This window comes from Centruroides vittatus, unplaced genomic scaffold, assembly GCF_030686945.1.
Source record: "Centruroides vittatus isolate TY-2023 unplaced genomic scaffold, ASM3068694v2 scaffold_464, whole genome shotgun sequence".
Classification (NCBI taxonomy): domain Eukaryota; kingdom Metazoa; phylum Arthropoda; class Arachnida; order Scorpiones; family Buthidae; genus Centruroides; species Centruroides vittatus.
This window is the reverse complement of record NW_027122710.1, coordinates 1,713,351-1,732,860: the sequence shown is the minus strand read 5'-3', so window position 1 is coordinate 1,732,860 and position 19,510 is coordinate 1,713,351. Positions and strand designations below refer to the sequence as shown.

The window sequence follows — 19,510 nt, the reverse complement described above, 5'->3', positions numbered from 1 at the left end:
GATAAATACATATTTAACTTTTTTGAATAGATTGTTAGATACTCAGTTTAATAAATTTAATATGTAGCAACGTTTCTAACCAATATTATGGAAGGGAATGCGTATTAATTTGATAAGATCAAATAAACTAGATTATAAATCTAGTGTTTTTCAATTTAGAAATTGTGGATTAATATACTTTTATGAAAAGTAAATAATATATTCCAAATATTATTATAGTGACAAGTTGAAGTTAAATTACATTTTGTAACTCGTGAAAGGTTTATTACTGTAAGAGAAAATTCAGTGGTTATTCTACTTGAACAATAGTAAATTGAAATTTTTATTATAGATGACATTAACGATCTTTTTTCTTTTATTAGTTAGTATGATACGTTTTGAATTTAATAGAATTTCTGAGTGGAAAATATTCACAATGTTCGTTTTTATATTATAAATGCATAAGAATATCGTAAAGGTTCAGGTTTGTCATTCCATCAAGCTGTTAAAATCAATTACAATGTAAAAATTGTAGTAAAATCGAATTTTTAGATGTAGTTCTGCTTTAGTTAACGTTGATATAGTTGATAACTTAAGCAATAATAATAATTCTATAAAAATAAATTTTCGTAATCAAGTAAAGCCCGATATACTCTGGTTTATTTTCTAATTTCCCGAATTTTCATAAATTGTTTATTTTGTCAATTAGGAATATTGTTTTGAAACTTATCCACAGTTATTTATTGTAAGTGGGCACTTACTGTTAATAGTTCATTAGTAATTGCGTTTGCCATACCAATAGTCGAATTCAAATGAATGCTTTAACTATAATTCTGTAATGAGTTGTACTTCCGTATATTAACCAGTTTAATTGGTGGAAAGAAATATATAAAGTTCATGATTAAGTGAGCCAATCTTCATTTAATATATGTGTAAAAGTTGTGTCATGATAGTGCAGAACTATTTATAAACTAACGAGATAGATCGTTAATTAAATTTAATGTTGCCGCTTTTAGAGTTCTCTATTTTCATCTTCCATCTTAAAGATACCCTCATTAAGAATTTTTATAGCTAATTTGAACCGTCTTCGTTCTTGTAAATCTAGTTTTTCCGAAATATCTCTCTTATTTTCTTCCAAAATTTTAGTAAACTCGAATGTATTTCTTAAAACTTAGATAAAACATGGCGTATGTAGTCGCTGCTCTGGTTACCAAGGCGCTCTAGTTCATGCAGGACATGAAAGCAGACTACAGGAGTAGTATTTTGTATATTTATTCGAAAATATCAGTATAAAGAACAACATTTGAATGAAAAGTTGGCAAAGATCTGAATATTCTTTGTACAAATACAAAATATCAAAGAAAATATTACATATTTTTTCGTAAACATTATTGATGCAAACAATAATAATAAGTCTTTCATCGTTTGCAATCGTTATATTGTCAGCAGAGGAGTTAAAAAGACGTAAACCACTAAAATTTCTGTAGTGCTGCCGAGATTTTAAAGTTGTTATAACGATACTCTGATATTTGTTCTAAAATTACACAAAGTATCGACTTAATTCTACCCTAATTGAAATATTGACTCACCAAAGAGCTTAAAATATCACATTTTCTACAAAAAAAGATGGAGTTTTAAGCGAAATTAGTTCATTATTTTTCTCAAAAAGTCATATAAAATTTCAAATTGCGCAATTTAAAATATTGAAATGAGCTTAAAAATATCACTTGACAAATATTCAGTAGCACTTTTCTATTTAAGAAAATTGCAAGAATGACTCACGACTAAGAATACTTTATCCTTAACACACATCTATGGTGATTGCATAATTACTGCGAATTTCATCTGGGATGTCCCGAATTAAATTCCACTTGTCATTCATAAATTTATCTTCATGTGAATTTACAGGCAGACTTACCAAAAAAATTGGTTTTTATTATTATTAACTATACAAAACTTTATCGAAAATATATCTAAAGACCAGGAATATTGCAAATTAATACCGATTCCCGAGGATTATATCGTAAGTCATAACGTATATGTCAAACACAGGAATTATCGGATAATTTTCCCTGCGTCGTTATGACATTGATTGATAATTAAGATTGGGCGATCAATAAACACCGGTTGATCCACATAATTCAGTGTCAAAGGTGAATCGGTGCTGTTACGCCCTTTCCGAACCTTTCAGGTCTAATTAGAGTTTCATTAATAGGTTTAAAGATGCGAATTAAGTTCCCAAGAAGTTCACACGAATGTGGAATTTCTTACGCAGTATTTAATACGCGTGTGTATCTAATTTTACAATATTTACTCTATCGAAGCTCGGTGCAGTAGTTAAATCTTGCTGATGGTTCGTTAGCGCAATTGAAATTACAATATTTCTATAAATTGCATAATTTTAATAGTCCTTAAATGATTTTGTAAATTACCGACTCTGCTTAGCATTCTTTTTCTAACGTGCATTTTTTAAATTTTATTTATTTTTGGCCTAAGTTTGATCGTCTCTGATCTAATTGAGTCCTGAGCCAGGCTCAAGTGTAAGGCCCGTTTTTTTTTTCTGTATTTCATGAATCAAAACTATGCAAATTTTATGGAAAATTTTGAGGTTTAAAACTAAAATTTCGTAACCCAGTTTCGTTATTTCGAGGTGCGTAATTTGGTTCGTAAATGAATTTGTATTGTTGTGTTATAGAACTTAATAGTAGAAATTTATCGTCGTGCTGAAACTCCCCAACGTTTCGAATAATCTGAGAAGAAAAAAAAACGTGAAAAAATTGTTTTTTATATTACGCAAGTATCATGAAATTAAACGAAGCTATTCTTAGGTTACGAAATAATTTATGCTTATTGTATTAAATTTCAGACGGTAATTCTTAAATTGTATGATTCGCCTCCTTAGTTAAGTGGAAGGTTCGAAGGAGGCGTAAAATATATATACATAAAAAAAAATATATATTTTTGAATGTAAAATTCAGCTGGAAGATTTTTTAATTTCGTTTATTCGCTTTTTTTCGCGTCAGAATTTTTTTTATCCGTTTGTTAAAATATTTAAACTATTAAATTTCTCCGTTTCTGGTCGTTTAATGTCAAGAAGTTTAATTTTTGACGTTTTGAAATATTTATAAAAAAATTTTTCTGCATAAATTTAGTTTGATATTTTCAACGTTTATGTAATTATAATTAAATTTATTTGAAAAAATGTTTAATTATTTTTAAAGAATGTCACTTTTTTCGAGTATGATGATCACCGGTTTTGCATAATTTATTTTATTGATTTTTTTTTCAAGTAGTTGTTTTGAATTTTTTAAGTGTAGAAATGTCATTGCTAGAATCTAAATAGTTAAATTGTGACAATGATAAATTAACGAATTACTTGTTTAGAAATTTTCTTTAGAATTTTTTTTTCGTCAGGAGTTTTGATTGAGACTTTCTCACGTTACATTTTTGTGCCACAAATCGAAATAAAAACTGCTTTTTTTCTTTTTTCTTTTTAATAGTTGTAACATGTAAAGACTAATTAGAAAATGTTTATTTGTGTATTTGTTATAGTTTCTGAAATATAAAGCGCATCATTTATAGTGGGTTGCACCTTCATATATTCGATTTATACCTTTTAATATTATAAACATATACACTTCATACATTTATTATCTATTCCTATAATCATTCTCTATACTAGGGATGATAGGCGTGCCCAAAGTTGCACGTCTATAGAATTTGCTGGACACATACCATATACGATTTCGTCTATTTTATGTTTTTACTGTATAAATTTGAGTTTTTTTTTTTTTGGTTAAGATTTCGTATATAGTTCAGTGTATCGTTATCATTTTCTCAATCTGCTTCTTAAAAATTTAATCTAATTAAAGTGTATTCACTTCATTTGTTTTTAAAACGTTAAGTAGGTCTACTTTGGCACGCAGATTTAAAAGGGTTCACCATCCCCGCTCTACACGATATTAATAAATTTATTGAATTTTTTGCCAAGTTTGTATAAATAAATGATCTTTTTTTCTGAATTGTTACGTACATTCGAAACCTCTTTAAATTTATTTTATTAAGTTGTTAGTTATTTTTGATACTTTTTCATGCTTTAACTACTTGTAAAAGTTAATAATTTTAATGGCTTTTTTCATACTTACATTTTATATATATTATAAAATATATATATTTATATATAATATATAATTCAGTCATTATATTACAAGAAATGCTTTTTGAATTCAGATGTAGATAAGATAATCAGAGAGGGGGGAAGTAGACGATAAGGTCATAAAGTTGCTATAAAATTCTTAGCAGACCATCGAATATTGCAACTATATTTAAATTATAAATATGTATACATAATTTTGGAATTTTTACTTATTTTTATATTTTTTTCTCGATGAATTTCCGTGTTACAGAATAACTGAATTGTTTTGAGGCAAACGTATAAAAGTATTCTTTATCTTTTTTTTTATCTTTTCGAAATATTTTGCCGTCATTTATTAGAAATGACAAATCAATTTTCTTTAAGATTTTCAAACGATTGCTGGCATAACTTCTCAGGCATGTAGAAATTATTTCGTTCAATGACATTTAAGGCTATCGTATTAAGAAAAAAATAAAAATTTTAGTGTTGATTGGTGAAAGTTTTTTAAATTAAATTTACTAATTTAATCATTATAAATAATCACTTAAAATCGGTTATTTAATTTATTATTTATTACTACTAATAAAATTCCTAAATCCTTCGCAAATCCTTCGAAAGATTTATGTATGTAGACGTTAATAAGTGTAAAATATCTCTTATATTTGAGCTATATATATATAAAATTGAGCAATATGAAAACATAATTGTCATAATTTATTTCATCGTGTAACAAGTTTATTAGATTTTGAAGAATTAAAGTCTTATTCAAGCGTAAAATCTTGCGTAATTTATAATAATGAATTATTAAAATCGATAGGTAGATGAAAAGTAATTTTTTACTGATTAATTACATTCGTATATTGTTTAACAACCCGCAAAAAGTTTAAGGTATATTACTGCCATTCAATAATTAATATAACCGTATCAATGAATAAAAAATTCGAAGGGAATTTTTTTAATGTTGAACACCAACTTTATTTAGTGCACTCTTAGGAGTACAACACTGCATATGCTTACAATACAAATTGACATAGGACAAAATATAAGGATACAAAATATTCATACAAACATACATTAAAAAATTGATAAAGTTTGTGTTTATGGAAGAAAATTTAAAAAATTACCTAAATATTCCTAATTTCTTAAATTTTATATAATTTAATATGTTAAAATTAGTATTATTTTCTTATTGTAAGCCTTTGTTTATTACTGACAATACTTTAAAAGCTGCACAAAGTAAAATTATTATTATTTTTTTTAAATATATATTTCTATACAAATTTTTAAAGTAAAAGATTAAACGCAGAACGTTATATAAATATTAATAAAATTCCAATAGTAAATGGTTGGAATGTTTATCATTTTAATTTTTAATTGGATATATTTTTATGAATGATCATTGGTATATACATTATTTAAATTACATAGTAGACGTTTATACAGTACACAGCTACTGTATCTAGTTATCTTTTTTGTTTTTAATTCGTTAATTATCGTGATTAAAAATTAAATACTTTAAAATTTGTATTTCTAATTTTTCCTACTATGAACAGTAACTGGTTGTTTGTTCTAGCTATTATTATATTTAATATAATTTATTACGTATATAAATTTTTACATAATCTGTACATCTATTAATAATTTTAACAAATATATCTCCATTTAAACTGAAAAAAATATATATTTTGAATTAAACTGTATAAAGCTATTTGAAATAAAGTGATGAGGTGTATAAATATTTTAACGATAGGCTCGAGTTTTTTTTTAAATTTTATTTTCGTGCCGATGCCAAATTTTTGTACACGACGTAAGCGAGGAAACAAAAGCGGTCTTACGTACATAAATACACACACACACACACATACACGCGCGCGTATCGCGGGAGAAGAAAAAAAACATCGTATGCAAGATAGCGTTGTTACGTCATAGGCGAAATCTGACATAAAAGTGGAAAATGGCCGTAAACCGGTAGAGTGTAAAAACAGTCAGCTGTGTTATGTGGAAGCGGCGTAATGTGACCCGGGCTACCCCCTGTTCTCTCCTCCCGTTCGGCCGGCAACCAGACGTTTGTTTTGGTTGCCATTTCTCGTTGCTGTCGTCAGGAGGCGTGTGTGTCGGTGACATATTCCCCCTCCCCCTGCAACCTGCCATCTTTGCTCGCAGAGACTACACGTCGGTGCAACAGCGTCATTGATCTGTGTTGCTTAAAGGTCGTGATCCAGTGGAGTAAACTAGACTGTCAGACCGTCATTGATCCCACCGTAAAGACATAGTTGTTTACACCTGACAGTAAGATACCACTTTGCTCTTACCATGTTACGATGCCGTTTTTAAAAAAGCGTAACCCCCGCGACGGCGATAATCGCTCCGTATTACGTTTCGTATATCGCTCGTAGCTACGTTATCACTTTAATAATATAAACGATCTGTTTATGTGGAAGTGGTATAACCGTCTTAAATGTCGTTACTTCGGGAATCGGATGATCTGATAATGGACTTCCGTCCGTTACTTATCTAAGGCGGACGCCATCGCGATGAATAACCGCGAGTTTCTCTACCAGACATACATATATACACACGCATACACACACATATATATATATATTTATATGTACTGTACATACATACATACAGAGAGAAAATCATTTTGTTTTTTTTATCACATTTTCTATTGAAGATCTACACAAATAAAATTAGTGTCATATGATAGGAAATTATTATTATTTAAAAGATTCAATAAATGTTCTGTTTCATAATTTTATTTATTGAGTATTAGTGTACTAAAAAAATTGACATTTTGATTTAATGAGACAAAAATAAATTAAAAATTATTTATTTTTATATTTTAAATATTTTAAAATGGATATGTAATTTATTTATTTAATAATAATAATAATTTTTTTAAATATTAAAAGATAGGAAATTAATTAATTCTTTTTAAATTAGAGTATTTTTTTAAAGAATTATTAAGTTTAATATTTAAATGTTATGCATAGGGATTTTTATGTAAGAATGATTTCAATTATTTTGGGGGAATTGTTTGTGTACAGAAAGGCATTTGAAAATAATTTTTGTTTTTTATCGTATTTGTGTGTAATTATTTATAATTCGGAATATATTTATTTATTTAAAGTACTGTTTTTTAAGAGTGTATGTATATTTTAATGATTCACTAAACCTTTATTACAATGCAATTAAAAATATTTATTGTGAAAGCGTTTATATAGTATAGATTTGTATTAATTATAACTATATAAATCGACATTAGTTCTATTTTTCAACATATTTTTCAATTACATAAAAGCTTTAAAATTTTGTTCAGTTGGTATTTGCAGCATTATTACTACTTGATTTTTTTTCTATTATTTTATAAAATGGGAGAAATATTAATGAATATAATCACTTAGTATTATTCTGTGTAATTATGTACAGTACATCGATTAATAATTTAACTTACACTCTAGTTTTAATACGGGTAAATATATTGCAAATATAGGCTACAAATATAATTTTATTTTATACAGTAAAATCTGTCCAAAACAGAACCTGAATAAAATGAAACCTTTCTAAACAGAAAATATATTCCAAAACAGAGTGATTTTCTGTGTTAAAAAAACACTTGTTTAAAACTGGAAAAAATATTTGGTACGGTGCAATTTCAATTTACGCAGGTTATACTGTATAAAAAAATTGATAAATATAAATAGTGAATAAACACATGCTATGATATTTGATAGATATAAATAAAATAAATAAATTGTTACAAAATAAATTAATTTATAATACTTAGCATTTTATAAGAATTAAATTATTAAAACAACACAATGAGAAATTGTGCTGTTTTCATAATTTTTTAATATATTTTTTTAACACATATGCAATATTGTTGAAAACAAAATGGAATAAGCAAGAAAAAGAAAAATAATTTTTATTTCAAGGAAATAAAAATTAATTCTAGATCTTTAATATAATTACTAATTTAAATGTATTCTTGAATTAAGAATTGCACAACTCATAAATACTCAACACATTCTGAAAAATATTCATAAATATATTTGAGTATTTTTCGGTATAATTAGAAAACTTTGAATTTTAATCTTACTTGAATTTCAGCATTGAAAGTTTTGCAGAAAGAAAAACAAACTTATCAGATTTTCTGTAATATATCTGTTCAATGTTTGTATCTTTTTTGAAAACTGTAAATATTAAATATGATTTGCTATTGTTTTAAAGATAATATTTTAAGTTTATGTTGGGTTAGATTAATGTATAAGATTCTGAAGATACAAATTCTTGTAGCTAATCAAAATATTTATGACACATTATTTAAGTTCATCCCAAAATAAAATCAGTATTTTTAATTATAATTCTCAATGAAGAATCTGTGAACTTTAGTTAATGCTTTTGAATAAGAACAAATATAAAGATGATTGTAGAAAAATTTAAAGTTATCTTCATCTAATAAATGAATAATTTTAATATATTAAAAATTTAAATGTAATCCTACAATTATTGATATTTTTTTTTTTGTAATTAAGTTTGAAATTTATTTGGTATTTGGTAAATTATTTATTACATCAGTTTTAATATTTGTTTAATAGAGTTTAAACCATCAATGGAAGATTGGAAAGACCTTTAAATATCAAAAATAAATCCACTAAGGAGCCTTAATTAATTTCTAGTAATATTTAACGAGAAAAATTAGGGCTGATGTTTTTGATCTGCAAACTGGTACCTTCAGGTCAGATAATCCAATGATATTGGGATATTTTAGACACAGTCTGAATTTTTCACATTATATATTAGTGGAAATTAATTAAGATTTCTTAGTGGATGTATTTTTGATGTTTAATAGTTTTTTTGTACAAAATTTTAATACACTTACTTAATGTGGAGATTTTTATATTAAAATAAAAAATAGTGCTAGAAAGGAAATATAAAATTAATAGAAATGAAGAATATATATCACGTTTTTAGACTTGGAATTTTTGGTTTACATTATAAAGAGCAATTATTCTAAGGATTATGTATGATGTATCGAAATCTCTATTCATATATAATATATAGATAATACACAAAAAATCTTATGTTGACATCCATATTCAAAACAGTTTTTTGGTTTATAAACTCATAAACATAAAATTTGGCTTATAATAACAATAATAAAAGTCTACCATTTATTACTAAAGAGTTCGTAAAAATATTATTTAGAGTTTGGACTTCATTCTTACAAGCCAAATTTCATCTTAGATAATTATGTAATTTATAGAAACATTGATGCAAAGTTAGTGCATTTAATAACAATTATGCTTATCAATCAGCTATAGTTCGAAACAAAAAATCTAATGATTCAAATATTTTTGAATTTAATTATTGTTAACTTCCATTCTGAAATATGCTGGCACTTATGTAATTATGATTAATAAAAGTTTAGATTATTAAACATCATGGAATTTAATTTTCACGAATGAAAATTCATAAGTTAATATGTATGCCAAAGGTATTTGATTCTGGAGGAAATAAGACCGTAATCATGTTAGTATTGTCATTGCCCTTTAATTTTTTTTGTGTAATCTGAATTATTGTGTTAAAGATTGATAAGGCATTTTTAAACTTTTGTTTTATCTGTATTAGAGATAAAATGTATATATACAAAGTCTGGTTTAATTGAATATAGATTATATAAAATTCAAATTTTTATTCTAAGAAGAATACAAAATCTATCTTTAAACATAAAAATTAGAGTTTAAAAATACTTTAATACATCAGCTATCAAATGATAACTGTAAACTGTATTTATTCCAACAAATGGTTCATTTGAACACACTAAATTATAATAAAATGTATAAATGTATTATATTCATATACACTAGTAAAGGAAGCTTGAGTTAAAAATCTATAAAGAATAGGAATTAAACAAATATAGATGTTTGGATGGATTTCATTTTAAAAATATACTCTGATATATAGTTAAACCTCATTAAGTCAGAGTTTAAGGGGTAGAAAAAAATCCTGACTTTGAGTTAACAAGTTTAATATCTGATTTTCTCAAATTTTTTTATGGCAGTAAATGAAAAAAAAATTAATGTAAAAAAATTTTTGATTAATAATTTTCGTGGCAGTAAATTTTCTATTATCAAAATGTTCCCCAAGAATCAGTCCACAGAATAATTACAAAATTGTATATAATTTATGATGATTTTTGTGTTTGTTGTCAGGACACCCCGCTTATGTCCCAATCAGAATAGCATAATACTGTATCAGTAAAAGAATGTCAATGTGAGATTGTAATGGCATGGGGATGTAGTGTTTGTTTATCATAATTGTCTGTATTCAGATAGTATATAAGAGAAAATGAAGATCAACGACCTATCAAAGGGTGTAGGATACTTGGAGAAAACATGTTTCAGTTTAAGTTGAAATTGTTAGTACTTTTTCTGAGACCAAATTATATGGGAAAACCCTGTATACTCTGCCTGGAACCTGTAGAAACAGCTTTGAGTTAAAGCAGTTAGACATAGCAAGGTTTTACTGTAACGTCATTATTTTTTTTTTTTTTTGCTTTATGCATTATTTTATATTTTTGTGTAATAATAAATAGTCCAAAATAAAAATATATAATTTAATTTATTTCTGTTTATTATAATTTATTTCTATGGATTATTTTTGTAATTAGAGAATTTAATTAGAATTGTTGCATACAACTTATTAGTTAATTAATAATATGAAAATTATGTACAGTTCATTAGTAATAATTTTATTTTGTTGGTTTTAGAAATTACGCATTATAAAGCTATTGTATAAAATTCGTATTTTTTTAACTATAAAATTACCTTGTATTAAGAAGTAGAATTAAGTTTTTTAAACATTATAAGAATTTTTAAAGAATAAGAACAAGTGCCATTAATTTTGTATGCTGTCTGAAAATAATTTATATTTCAAATGTCTGAAATTAAACCAAGGAATAAGAGATATATTAATATTAAAAAAATAAAAGTTTTTGAAAGTTATTTAAGCCATAGAAACTTTTTCAGGATTTTTAATAGCCATTTTATTATTATTTTTAAATTATTTGTATTACTCATTTATCTAAACACCTACTCAAAAACCTTTAAACAGTGCAGCCAAACTTTAATATTTCGAACGTTTTCGGTCTTGTTCAAAGACCTTTCTCAAGAAAAGAACAGTGTAAAATTAAAATGTAGTACGAACACAAACCAAACAAGCTTTAGAACGTTTTTAAAAATTAATCCAATGCAAATCACATGCATATTTTTTAACTTTAGCTATGTTTTAAGACTATGCACGTGATTTGCAACGGGATTAATTTTTAAAAACGTTCTAAAGCTTGTTTGGTTTGTGTTCGTACATTTTAATTTTACACTGTTCTTTTCTTGAGAAAGGTCTTTGAACAAGACCGAAAACGTTCAAAATATTAAAGTTTGGCTGCACTGTTTAAAGGTTTTTGAGTAGGTGTTTAGTTATATTATGCAGTCCCAGAAGAATTACTCATTTATATTATTTATTTATTTTTAGACTTCACTTATGTATGTATGAGGGTAATCCCAAAATTAAGGTCTCCTATTTTTTAAAAATAGAAAAAACGTTTATTTTTAATAATGTTTATATCATTTTAAAGCTTAAACATTTATCTATTTTTTTACATAATTGCCATTTCAGTTGATACATTTTTGTAGGCACTGTGGCAGTTTTTGTATGCCCATGTCATACCTGCTTACTGCCTTGTTGTGAGACCCATCTTGCACACACCTTCCGATATTGCAACTTTTTCGTTAAAATCCTATGAATGGTGCTTTGGGAAACCCCAAGAATCAAAATACACAGATCATTCAGAGTGATTTGCCGATCTTCACGCATGGTTTGCTCAACTTTTGCATCGAAAAATGACAGTCTCCTGCTTCTTTCTTCGTTGTGAATTTCAGTATGATCAGCTGAAAATTTCCTTACACCACTTGAGGACATTTTTGACATCTATGTACGACTCGCCATAAACTTCCGTCAATTGGTGGTGGTGAATTTCAGTTGGTTTAACACGACATGGTAGTGAGGTGGTAATTTTTATAGTGAGGTGGTATGATGTGCGCATACAAAAATTGCCACAACGCTTACAAAAGTGCATCAACTGAAATGGTTATTATGTAGAAAAACAGATAAATGTTCAAGCTTTAAAATGATATGAACATTATTGAAAATATTTCTTTGTATTTAAAAAAATAGGATCTTTAAATCTTACTTTTGGGATTACCCTCGTATATTTCTTATTTCACATCACATTATTTCATTTATGACACATCTTGCATTGTTTGTTCCTTTTGAATCAGACTTAACTGTAGAGAACATGCTATGATGTTTGTCCAGTCTTTTACTAGTATTACTGCTACATCTGCTACTACTGATATTATTAAACATCAAATAATTGTTTTCTGCTTTTATTTAGATAAATACTGGTATGGTATTTCATTAACCTTTCATTATATAAAGCAAATTTTATATGAATATTTGTTAGGAGTCTGGCAGTCTCTAATATTTTTTTGATAAAATAAATTTTTTTTTTATATTGCAAAGTTTTAAACAATACTATTATCTTGTTTCGTTCAGAATGAAACTACTAGATATTTTTCTTTTTTTGTATTTGTATCTTCAATTTTTGCTAATAATTTGCAAAAATTTAACAGTATTTGGAAAAATATTTAATACTAATCATATATAGTTTTCTAGATTTTTTTCAAAAGTCACAAATGCAGTAGCTTAATACAAATATATAAAATAGTTACACAAACATCTACTTAACTCAGGAACTTTGTACATTCACAGATGAAACATTAGGATAGGATAGCACATTCAAATTATATTGTGATCTTCATTTTCTTTTCCATTTCTTGTACACAATTCTGTTTCTATAAAACAAAACAATATATATTTTTTATATGATTTCTGATTAAAACAAATCACTGATATTGCATCACAGAAAATACACTGATACTATGATATAGGTATTATTGTAGAACGTTTATCTAGTTAGTCTGTATTAGTCTCTGTTAAGATGATTCAAATCGATGTTGACTGAACATTGGATACATTTTTCATTGTAAGAAAGCATTTAAGTGGAAAACTGCTTATGCTTGTGTGATTTAAAATGATTAAATTAGGTGTCATGATGTCTGCTAGATACCACAAGATAATGGAAGGTTAAATGTTTTGTATTGTTTTTTATTCGATGTCATTTTACATAAATTAATTACTATAATATAAATCTTGTACTTTTGTCTTTGAAAAATAAATATCAATGTTATCATCTCCAAATTTATTATTATAGCATGTAGTAGATTATAAACTAATCACCACATTCTCTCAATAAACGAGAAGCTGATAAATTCTTAATTTTTGATATATTAAATATATGCAACTATTTGATTACCACATTATTAACAACAATGTCAAAAGAATGAAGAAAATCTGCTAAAAATTTTATATTTTCTTCACAAATTCAAAATGGTACTGATGCATAAATTGTAAAATATACATAAAAAATAAATATTCAAATATTAATTTAATCATACATTTAGTTGCAAGTATTTGAAAATACTAATAATAATCATTTTTATAATTGCATATATTTTAAAATGCAAGTATCAATTAGTTAAATTTGTAAAGGAAATATATTAAAATTAACTTTAATAAATTAAAATACATATCCAGTTTTCTAAATTGTGGGAAATTAAAAATTTTTAATTATGATATCAAGTGTACTTGTCTATCCCTGCCTATATATATATACATACTTTGTATATATTTTAAACTTAGATCATATAGTACCAAATATTGACTATTTTCTTATATTTTTATGTATATAAAAAATTTTATGGAAACTTAATCTTAAATAATTTAATCTTAATTATTCTACATATCTTAAAAATATCCTCAGTTAGTGTTGTTTAAATTTATTGGGCATATAATAATCATTGAAGTAAATATTAATAATCATATGGAAAAAAAAAACACTTATTAGAAAGTGAGATGGTTTGAGCTTAATAATAATAATGTAAATGTTGTTTCTGTGGAAAATTTATAAGAACCAGTAGACTAATAGGGATTAAGCAACCAATAGGTTTTTTTGCCAAATGACAATACCATCTTAAATTTGGATATAACTAGAGACAGACAAAATATGTGGAAAAATTTGATAGTCTTGGGGCTAACAATAGTATAACTATATAGTCTCCCATCACAAAGAAGTTTCTTTGCATATCTGGTGAAATTTTGAGGCTTGTGCAAGTTATAATGCAGTGCAACAAAAACTAAGCTAAACAAGTCTGGTCTCAATTTGGCTACAACTTTTCAAGAATAACTAGTTAAATAGCTACAAATTTTTAAATTGTAGTTTACTCCCTAGACCAGTGTTTTCCAAACTGTGTGATGTGATACACTTGGGTATTGTGGCACATGATTTGGGAAACACTGGTCTAGGAAACAGTTTGGTGCATCAGGTGTGTTGCAGAAGTATTAAATATTTTTTAGAATATGGAATAAGCGCTTTCTTAAATTTTATTTATTTTTCATCTTTTTTACTGCTGGCTGAAGGGAGAAGGAAGTATTCACTAAAATGCCAATTGTTGCAAAATTTGCAGCATCAGTGTACTCTACACAAAAGTTGCATGTGTCTATGTATATGCTGGCATATCAACTCTGGACCTTCTATAAATGTTGCAACATAAACACCAATACTAACCCTCTTTATGCATTGATTAGTCTTTTTATTTTTATAGTATATTTGTGAGTTTTTGTCTTGGTAAGTTAACTTTTGTATTATCAGAATTTTTTGGTTTGGTTTATTTGGTTTTTGGCAACACAACACATGGGCAGTCTGCCAAGGAAGGAATGCCTCTTGGGAGGACTTTTATGGAAAAATAGCCACCATTTAGGTGTTACAAATGTGAAGAAAACTCAATCTCTCCATGACCTGGCACAAACCCACTACTTACTACTAGTGTTCAGTGGTTTCATCCACTTGGCCACTGATTGGCTCAATTCTTTTTTAAAATCAACCATAAATTTGTGACAACTTTAAGCATTTTCATTGTGAAAATTATTGTGAAGTTATTGCAGAAATTTTAAATTTAAAGTGTTTTGCTAATCCAAAAAGGTTGGAAAACTTTGCCCTAGACTAAACTTTATTACTGAAATATAATAAATAAATTGTGTAAGTATCATTTAGCACATAATACAGAAGTGCATGTAGAATACATGTTGTACTCTACCATATATATAATTTATAAAGTAAATATAATTTTAAAATGTTTAATAATAATAAATTTTATTACCCTGGAATGCGTCTTTGTGTTAATAATAAACTTTTATTAAAAAAAATTGAAATGCTTTATTATCTGAACTTGCTTATCAAACTGGAAAGATGTGAATTAAAGTGTACTAAATAAAAATACAATATGTTTATCTTTGATTCCAATGAGCTGTAAAGTTATTTGGATAAGTACTTCTTTAAGATGTGCATGTACTGTACATACAAATAAAAACTTGAAAATAGGATTTAAGGAAAAATGTCTCTCAAGTAGAATTTCCTAAAAGATTTATGGTGAAATTACTTATATAATTTATTGAATTAGATCTAAAAACTTAAAAGAAGAAACATACTACTAAGATAAAAATGATAGGGCAACGAAAATCAGATCATTATAAATAAACAAACAAAATAGATTAAAATGCCATTGGATAAAGAAAGAAAAATTTAATAGAGAGCAATAAAGTAATGTTAAATCTCATAACAGTAAATCTTTTATTTAGTTTTTACAACATGATAAATGATAAGGATATTAATATTATGAACTTAAAAAATAAATAAAATATAATCAAAAGTTTTAGTAACATGCTAAAATTTGATAATGAAAATTTGAATAAGCCAATTGAATAACATTGGGATGATGTAATAAATGACTAAACTAATGTCGTTATTGACAATAATATGTAATTATTGAGTGAATGTTGAAAAATATTGCATTAAAAACTGAAAGACTTGTTAGAATTTTTTTTAAAGTAATGATGAAATGATGCAATGAATTTGTTTGGTGAAAGATTTTGTTTAAAAAAATTTTTTGTAGAATTTTGTATAATTTTATTTTAACAATATCATTGCATTTGATAATCCTGTAAGTAAAAAAATATATTATTACATTATCATTTAAGAAAATGAATCCTCTGGCAACAGTACGTCATTAATAAAAAATTATGATAGTGCACATTTTTTATTTTTTTATTAATGACACATTATTCTGTTGCATAATAAAATTTTTCAGTAATAAAAGAAATTGTCATGCATTTAATATTTAAATATATATATATATATATTTGTTGCAATCTTTGAATCTGGTTATTTATTTCTGTTACATAGGTAATATTACCAATTTGTTTCTAAATTTTAATAATGATTTTTAGATATTATCAAAAATTCTTTTTCTATATTAAATCTTAATCAGAATTCAAAATCATTCAATTCATAGTTAACTTTACAATTTATGTATTGATTATAAATTGTTTAATAGATGTTGGTTGATCTATTTAATTTCCACTAACAAGTAAGTTATAAATTGCAAATATAGACCAATCAAACATGATATAAGAATATTTTATATTGTATGATTGAACTGATAGATAAATTAAATAGAATGTAAATTTGCAATTTTTCCATTACTGTCTATTAATGGCAGAAATGAACTGTATTGTTTCATTAAGATTATTTTATTGAATTTATTGACTTAAAAAAATTCTAGAGTTTTTTTAAATGAAAATTATAATATGCAGTTTAATGCTAAGTATCAAAAACAAATTAAAATTAATTTTGAATTTTGATCTTAGTGATAAAAGATTTGCCTTACATTTAATCTAGCAATTAGAGACATGAACTAAATCATACTATTACTCAAAGTTACGTAACAATAATATACAAGCAACTGATTTAATTTAAAATTTTGCAAATTTGTTCATTTATTTTAGATGGATATAAATAGTAATAATGTTTTGAATTACATCTAGAAATTTGCAAACATATAAGCACAAATTTTGCAATATATATTACAGTAAATATGAAAATGTGATCAACCTCATTGTTCTCTCTCTCTTTTCTTTATTAAACCTAAAAAATGTATTTGATCCTCAAAATTTACCATTGTTTTTAAATTTTAAATCTTGAAATTGTCAGTTTTTTATCCTGTTGGAGTATTGGTATTTTTTTGCATTATGGATTTCCAATTTAATTTTTAGATTAGCCTATTTATTTACAGATATAAAGGTCAATATATTCTTTATTAGCATTATTCTTAATATATACTTTTTTAATTTCTTAATTAAATAATCTGAATTTTAATATTTTTAATTTATTTTATATCTCTTATTTGTATCACATCTTTTGCTGATAGTAACATAACTTTATCATAATGATGCAGATATAACTTGACCTTTTGGCATATTTTATTAAGCCAACTTTTTCAACAGTTATCATTTGACCTATTTATAAATCTTACCTAAATTTAACTAAAGTCTGATTTTATAGATTTTTCTATTAAAAATATCTGTTCATATTAATTATAATTAGTTGTTCGCTTTGGTTGTTCTATTAAATTATTTATTGATATTTATAAAACATTAGCATAAAATTTATACTTTTTTTTAGAAGTTTAACAATTTAAGACTAAATTTAATTTTTATGCATAAATCAGTTTTTGATAATATAACAATTCATTTGAATTTTTTTTGTTTACATGTCAATATAAGCTAACCTATTAAGCAGGAAACAAAAATTAATACCATTTTTTAAAATTATATTTAAGGAAAATATTGCCCATTTTTTAAAATTTGATAGAATTGCCAAACAACTACACAGCACTGAACAGTGTTTCTATCTTTTTAACAATGTATAGATTAAACTGTTGTAGGAAAAAATCTAAACACATTCTAAAAATTGCTTGAATGTCTATTTTTAAACTAACATTATTATAATAATAATTTGTTGTTGGAGACTTTACAGATCAATAATTTAAATTATTTAATGAATTAGCTTAACATTGTTCTATGAATAACATTATTACTTAATCAATAATTCATAATTTTATATCTGTGTTTGTCATAAAATCTTGTCTTTTTGTGGATGAAGTCTTATTTTCTTCAACATTTAAGTTTTCAGTCATGTCTTTGTAGTACAGAACTAAGGTGCATTTATGTAGTAAACATGTAAGCTAGTGATATAGTCAATTTCATTTAAAACAAACTATGTCACTTGATTACTTGCATCCTCAGGCTGTTACCAGCGTGTGTGTGTGTGTGTGTGTATTTATTAAATACTTAATATACAGAAACAATTAAATTCTGGAATTACAAATTAAATAACAACCCAAAAAACTATCAGAATTTTTGTGCTACTAATTTATTTATTAATTAAAGACTACGACACCAAAGATATGCAGAGTTACTATCTTATAGAGAAACTTTGATTAATTAGAATTTTCAGTTAAACTTTCTAGATCAGGCATGTCAAAGATACGGCCCGCAGGTTAGTCATGGCTCGCGAGACAATTAGTTGCAGTCCGTGACATAAATTCAATAATGCTATTTGTTTATTTTTTTATTATCTTGATACCAAAGAAATTGTGATATTTTGTATTTAAGCAAATAATATTTAATAAACAAAATTGTTGAACTCAATTATTATTATTTTTATTTTTATTTATTTTTATTACTTAGTGATATTTATTTTATTTGATTTATTTTTGTGTTTAATTTCTTGTTTGCGTTATGTTTTCTCTATTTCATCTTTTGAATTTCAAATTAAAGTTTGTCTTGGCAAGATCATTTATTACATAATTCTCACTATTTTGCATATAAAATGCGTGTTTTCGATATATTAGTAAATTACAGTTTATGCTTGTATTTTGATTCTTGCGATCCTTATTTCCAGATCAGTTTACAGACCTGCTTCAGGCCTGTAAATTTGCCGAAAATGTTTGTTCTATGATTAAAGTTATTGCTGGAAAAGTACAAATAGTTTTTTTTATTTTATTGTGAAATCTCAGATTATTAAAAAGGAATTTTTTGAGTCGGCTACTTTTGAGTTACTTTTTAGAAAATTTTTCGCTACAAAAGCTAAAAACATCTGGCCTGTTGTCATACTTGAGACAAAAAATTGGCACTTAAGCAGTTTGAGTTTGACACCCTTATTCTAGATGCTTCTGAATTATCTGTAAATCTTTGACTTGTTCCAAATTATTTTTTTGATGATCACTTAAATACTGATTTCTTGGAAGATGGAATTAGCTAATTTTTTAAAATATGATACTAAAGGAAGTTGAATGGTTGAAAGTAAATATTACA

General features: G+C 25.6%; 1 protein-coding gene across 2 annotated transcripts in view; it reads left to right on the top strand.

The window, feature by feature from the left end:
* Positions 1-19,510, top strand: part of LOC136989320 (ataxin-7-like) — a 155,884-nt gene that overhangs the window by 76,543 nt on the left and 59,831 nt on the right. Inside the window, exon 1 of one of the 2 annotated variants that reach the window (XM_067287445.1) lies at positions 5,822-6,403. The exons of the other annotated variant lie outside the window; for it this stretch is intronic. The gene's annotated coding sequence lies outside the window, so the exon portion shown is untranslated. Of the gene's footprint in view, positions 1-5,821; positions 6,404-19,510 lie in introns of those variants that run through there. 2 annotated transcript variants of the gene reach the window in all.